At 28.3% G+C, this 6,781-nt stretch overlaps 1 protein-coding gene and 1 long non-coding RNA gene across 2 annotated transcripts in view; one reads left to right on the top strand and one right to left on the bottom strand.

Annotated features, from left to right (window-relative positions):
* The window catches only part of LOC106685682 (uncharacterized), a 127,013-nt gene that overhangs the window by 91,621 nt on the left and 28,611 nt on the right, over nt 1-6,781 (bottom strand). The window lies entirely within an intron of this gene.
* Nucleotides 5,299-6,781, top strand: part of LOC106685707 (uncharacterized) — a 10,367-nt gene continuing 8,884 nt past the window's right edge. The window contains exon 1 of the long non-coding RNA XR_010843690.1: nt 5,299-5,512. This is a non-coding gene — a long non-coding RNA (uncharacterized lncRNA). The remainder of the gene's footprint in view (nt 5,513-6,781) is intronic.

Here is a 6,781-nt window from a genome sequence, read left to right as displayed (position 1 = left end):
TAATTATAATATATTTAGTTCCACTAGATTTTATGTATTGAATATGCTCACATACAAACTAAATATTGCATGGAACTCACTACAAATACAGAATTAATACTTGCATGGTAAAAAATTGATTGTCAATTTGAAATAAATTTTTAACTTATTAAGTGTATAAAAACTTTGGTAAAGTACAATATAACTATAATCAGAGTTGGGTAACTATGAAACTAATAGCTAAAATTACCATGGATACAAATGTTTATTTATCAATGGTTCATTCATGAATAAGGGTCGTATCCATGGCAATTTTAGCTATTAGTTTTAGCTATAGCTAATTCTTGCCCATCTCTGACTATAACTACCATATAATAGTATCCAGTAAAAAATATAATTCAGTTAACCAGCATGTCTGGATGGCTATACATTCAAAAACAAAAACTATATGGTCTTGAATTTGAAACAAATTCTACAAATATGTAGAGTAACAGATGTTAATTGTATCAGCTAATAAAACCAAAAGTAGATTGATTTAAAGATTAGCCCTTATTAAGCAAAAAAAAAGTGAAACCAATGAAAATTTACTTACCCACTGCCTTCTGGAATAGAGAGATTATAATCATTAAGTTAAGTTTTTGGTTGGCCTAAATCAATGTGCTTGGAGCTCTCTGCTTATAGTTAATAAGCTCATAAAGCTGTTAATTAAGTAGTTAGGACATATTTAAAACAAATCAACTTTTATAAATACATTATATAAAAACTAAAAAAAACAGACCACCCAAACAGTAGTGGATTAAGCATAATGTGTATTAGAGATTTAATACCACAATTATTCATGCCTATATTTTCAACTGAGGACAAAAAAGATAGTTGAGAGATTGTTTGTAGAATCCTTCGAAATCATTCTGAATGAAACCGATAAATATTACATTTTTAATTAGGGACTCTCACAAAACAAAGAATATCATATAGCAATGGATCTAAACCTTTGTAATTAAAATAAAAAGGCACTTTGTGATTGTGAGACCTTTCAAGGTCAGGATGGGGGCTACTAGAGGATTTGGAGGAGTACCGAATATCTCCTAAGAGGATGAGAGAGACTAGAGGCTTTCTAAACCAAATAATTCCTCTGATCAGTATAAGTTTAATACTTTCCCACTCACAGATCACACTTAGAAAGGGTTCTGAACTAGTGGTAATATCTCACAGGACATAGAGGGTTCTGTGCCTAGTTCCAAGAATATGTCTAGGATGTATAGAAGTGAGAAACAGCAGTTGACATAGCTTACTTAAATCTGGGAAAAAGAGCACTAGTTTCAGGGGAACTGCCAGAAAATATGCTGTGGAACAGATGATGATAGGCCTGAATAATATCATTGTGAGCAATATATTTAATGTGAACAATTGATATTGCAGGGATGGCTTTTGCATACATTGTTAGTGTGATAAGCCACTACTGCTAATCTCATCTAACAGAAATTCAAGATAGACGTAATAAATAAATAAATATCAAGGTATAAGTATAGTGTATAGGACCCATTCAATGTGTGAGGTTCTGGTTGGCTACTCCTCATTCCCCCTATATCCATACCTAGTATCGTCTGAGTAAAATGTTTGGTCTGATAGCAGGCAGTAGGAGAAAGTTTAGTTGGGAAGTGAACCTCTTTTCGGTAATTACTTTTCACTTCAATTTGGCAGTACGAAGGAACCCATTGCAACATTACAAGGGATCCCTTCAGCAGAATCAGGTCTTGGACCTTAAGGCACTTCAACACCACTGCCAATTTAGTTGTATAATTCTGAGTTAGAACCTTGAGAATATATAAACATGATAATTACAGAGTCATTTATCTGTGTAATCACATATATTACCTCCTCAAAGTTGGTTGATAAATGCAGCTGGTACAGAAATCTCAAAATATTTGCACTATATTCCCACAAACAGGAGCTGCATATTTTCATTATGTGAGAGGTTCGACTCCACTCTGATCTTCCATAGTGGCTACAAGGGGTGGAATTTGGACCTCCAAGGATTAATAGATCTGCTATGTTCAGTATTATGCTCAGTGTTAATTCTGATGCTGTTATGAGCAGTTTTGATCCCTATTCTATTGAAGGGTGTACATATCTTTTATTTATGACAATATTCAATACACAAACAGGTAAATATATATTCAGTTCATTAATATTACACAATAAAATGAAAATAAAGTTAACTGAATTAAATAGCACAAGACAACAAAAAATAATAAAATTACCAAGAGCTGGTTCACATAAACCTCTATGAAAGCAAAATAGAAAAAATAAACATTTAATGCCTACTCAACTATTGTGGATGAAACCACTAGAAAAATTATAAAAACCAAAAAATATACTGTTATTGATATAAGGAAAAGTAGTATCATAATTAAGCAAGAAACATGTTAAATTTAGGAAAGCAATACAAGCCTACTGCATCAAAATACAAAACAATTGCTACAAAACACCGTTTCCAGGTGCTCTTAAATCTAGGAAAACCAGTAAGAAAATGAGATGAATAATATTTGATGTAATAAAGAGAGTTACAAATCCTATTTTTAATCTTCATTTTCTTGGAAATGAGCCAGTTTAGGTTCTTACTTTATCATAAAGAAATTAAATATTTGCATGTTAGCAGGATGAAGAAGAAATTTATTTCATTACCAATAATTTTTAAAGGGGACCAATCACAATTAATTAATTAATACAATCTAGACTACTATAAGATTTTTTCAATCCTGTTGTTAAAATTAATATATTTAGAAACTATGAGTCTTACTGACATCTAAAGGTAACTAGTATTAAAAATATACACAAACTTATTTTTAATAAATGATTAATCAAAAATGGAAACCAGTTTAAAGTTTTCAGACCGCATCCTGCTGGAGAAGTAAATTTATCAAAACATCTGTTGTTAAAAAGTATTTCAAATGAAATGAAAAATTCATAAATAATAATTCAAGAAAATTGATAATAATGCAAACATCAAACTTCTAAACTGCTTTCTTAATAAATTTTAGTTATAGTGTTTTTCCCAAACATGGGAAATATCTAATATCTAAATATCATGGTTTATGAAAATATAAAAATAATTCTGTTATTTGACAAGAAAAATCAAATATTAATATTGAAGGTTAAGTAAATGATACCAAAATAAATTTCTTAATTAGCTCAGAAATAACAACAAACTATAAGTATCCAAAATTATTTTTCAGCCTTTTAGCCGACCTGGTTTGAAGAACAATCGAATGCTTCAAATCAACGATTTGCTCAGAGGGGAAAACAGTGATTCTAAGAAATATGCTTGTCAACCAAAGTATTCAAAAAATTTCATTACTACTGTAATTTTTATTTTTTACTTTTGTTACAATGTAATAATATTTCTGTACTAATAAATGAAAATAAATAAAAGTTATTAAATCAAAACCAAGCAAGATATATTTGTTCAAACTTATAAAAAATAGTAGAAAAAATATTTATTTTCTGCTATTTTCGTACCTTTCTTGACTTTGGTGGGTACAACAGAGGTAAAAGGAAAGGGAGCGGATTAGAGATTGCAGAGTTGCAGCAGAGGGAACAGGTCCTAGAAAGAGATAACCTGATAGCAGATGGAGAGAGATACAGGCCCTAGCAAGTGGCAGCTGCAGAGTAGCAGACTAAGAGAAGACATCTGAGGCCAGCTGTCATCCTGGAGGCAACAATGATCACAGCTAGAAGGAAGATACCTTCAACCCAGGTAAGTAATAATAGTCCTGCATTGTATTTCTGAATGTCAAACAAATTCAGATATGATAAATGATAGTAATCTGTTAATTAACTAACTAGAGTCAATTATTTTCAATTGAATCCAATGAATAGATCAATATTAATTCATAATTGGGCTGCCCGTAATTCAGAGGTTAGGCACAAGCCTATTGATCTGAGATCTGCAGGCGGTGCCGAACTTTTTCATTAAGCGGCGGTCCTACAAAATGAAAATACTTGACCCCTAACTATCGTTAGAATAATGGGAATAATAAATAAACGCAATGTTATTTCATGTTGATATGATGTATAAAATGCCCAGCATGCCACCTGACATCAAAACATCATCACACATCAAAATAGGTTTCACACTTGCTGCGTATTTTTCTTCTTGACCCCCAACCAACTTTTCTTATATTATATTCTAGAAATTTTTTCATAACACACGTTCAACAATACAATCTAGAATCCAAGAACGTGATGAATAGAGAAGGCCATTAAATTAAATCAATAAAAATATGTTTGAAAATACAGTATTAAAGTGCATTTAAAATACATGATATTTATTAATGGACTGTATTCATAAAATTCCAAATGTTTTCCAAGACACGAACTATTGCTAATCAATAATTGCTTTTACTTTCCACATAAGAAGAAACTTTGATATGACACTTTCAATTTGGATTTTAATACTTTCTCTTCTAACTGTCGTTATTTTTATATTTTATTTGTAACACTTCAAAACAAGTTGAACATTTTTTTTACATTTTATCATTGAGAAAGTTCTTTTCAGTACGGTTGTCATCTATTATATAATAGAGGAAATTATTATTTCACACTATTTAAATAGCTAAGAATTTAATTGATTGGTAGTTATATCTACAAAATGAGAATAAGTGATAATTTTAGAATATGAAATAATAATAATAATAAATTATTTTATAAATGAAAATTATAAATTTGTAATACTGAAAATATTTTATATGAGATACATTTCCTTTGGAAGAAAATTAAATTTGTATAGAAATGTTAGGCTTAATTTGTAAAGGGTTGCGTATGATTAGGTATAAACTGGATAAATAATGAATAGTGAGATGTACACCACCTCGTGAAATAGTCAAATGCTCAGTGTTTTAATGTCAATTTAAAACCTTTTTTCATTTGAATTTTGAATAATTCTACTCATAACTATCAAACAACTTTTACCGTTCGCCTGTTATAAGAATTTTGGATTAAATGAAATTCAAATATAATTGAATGAAGTAGATTTTGTTTATGATTCAACATTACATAAAATATTGTATTCATCAAAAAAAAAAAAGATTTGAAATAACTTTCAGTCAGATTGACGCAAAACGTACTTCTAAACATTATAGAAAAAATAATATTAAATGTTTCATCAAGCTTTTCCAACAATTTTTAAAATTTGCATAACAATCAAATATAATTTCATGGTCCTTTTATCAGAATCATTTTACAGTACCAATTCACAAGAAGATACAGTAGTTTTATGACTTTTCTGTAACTAATTACATAAAGCAATGGACAGCTACCGTTTTCTATTGTTTACTGAAGAATAAAAAACGTGATCCTTTTTATTTTCATTAATGAATTTAAGAAATTATTGCATCTTTAAAAACGAGTACATTAGAGACTCTGACAGTATTACTTATACTCATAAGCCATTCCGAACCTTACTTTCAAGAAGGAATCAGATCAGAAATCATGTGGTTTTTCATAGTTCCTTTACTGCACTTATGCCTAACAGGTAAGGAAACCATTACAGTTATTCATTGAAATTTAGGACATATATAATCCTCATGAGGCCATAAATCATTTTTGAATTTTCAGAATATTTATAACAATTCATAATTTATTCAAAATAATCCAACTTAATAAAAAAGAACTACATCTACCCTAATTATTATACTGGAGGAAGTACCATTAGAGGATTTCAGTGGAAACACTAGAAATGTCTACCTTTTCCAGTTTTCAAAGTTGCATGCTGTATATTAGATTCACTCTTAAATTTTTATATAGATCAATTGGCAGGCATACTAAATTTTTGTTCCATATTAAGTAATTTTAATTATCATTTCTTTTTAGATATATCAATTAAATTTTTATTAATAATGACAGATCAATTACAGATAATAACTGAATTTAAAAAAAATAAATTCTAGCAATTAGCTTACTTAAACTCAAATATATGAAAATAGGTATTTCATAAATTTATATTTCTGAAAAACATTCCTTATTTTCCTTTTTCATGATAATTCTTTAGGATTTTCTTTATTGCTATGTATCCCTGTCAACAGTTTCCTCATGAAGTATATTTAAACCATAAAAGTATTACAATTCTTATTTCTAGTAACCTAAATTAAGTTAGTAATATTTTCATATTTTAGTTTTAATAACATTAATATAAAAACTAAATATATTTGTCAAACGTGAGTAAAAAGTAATTCAGGATTCTTTTAAATTACAATGAGCCACATTTTTCTTCATTCTACAAGCTATTAAAAGCTTTATCAATAGATGCTAGAAATTTCCAAATTAATTAGTCATTTGAATTCAATCTCCATCAATAAACTTTAAAATGAATAAATAAAAAAATGTACTCATTGCTATCATTCATGTAAGGTAATTAGCTAATTTTTAATAAATGATTAAAATAAATTTTAAAAATCAGATATTACATAACAATTATACATTATAATACAATTTTAAATACCTGAAATTATTTGTCTTAATTAGAGAAATATGACTTATAGTTTATTTCTTCTTTCTAATTACTATATACAAAACATGCTCAAAATGGTCTGATTAAGTATTAAATATAATTGGTTTAGGAATATCAATAATTAATGCCCTTTTAAAATGAATAACATCCTTTATAATATTGTTTTCCATAATTGAGCAAAAAGAATTCTGATATACAGTTTATTGTTTTATTTATATTTGTATTTTGTGTTATTCCATTTGTTTTACTGGTATTCTTGTTTATATTTGTATTTCTATTGTTTATTATTTTATA

Source organism: Halyomorpha halys, unplaced genomic scaffold, assembly GCF_000696795.3.
Source record: "Halyomorpha halys isolate HHAL.00 unplaced genomic scaffold, Hhal_1.1 Scaffold725.1, whole genome shotgun sequence".
In the NCBI taxonomy this organism is placed as follows: domain Eukaryota; kingdom Metazoa; phylum Arthropoda; class Insecta; order Hemiptera; family Pentatomidae; genus Halyomorpha; species Halyomorpha halys.
This window is presented reverse-complemented; position numbering and strand designations above follow the sequence as displayed.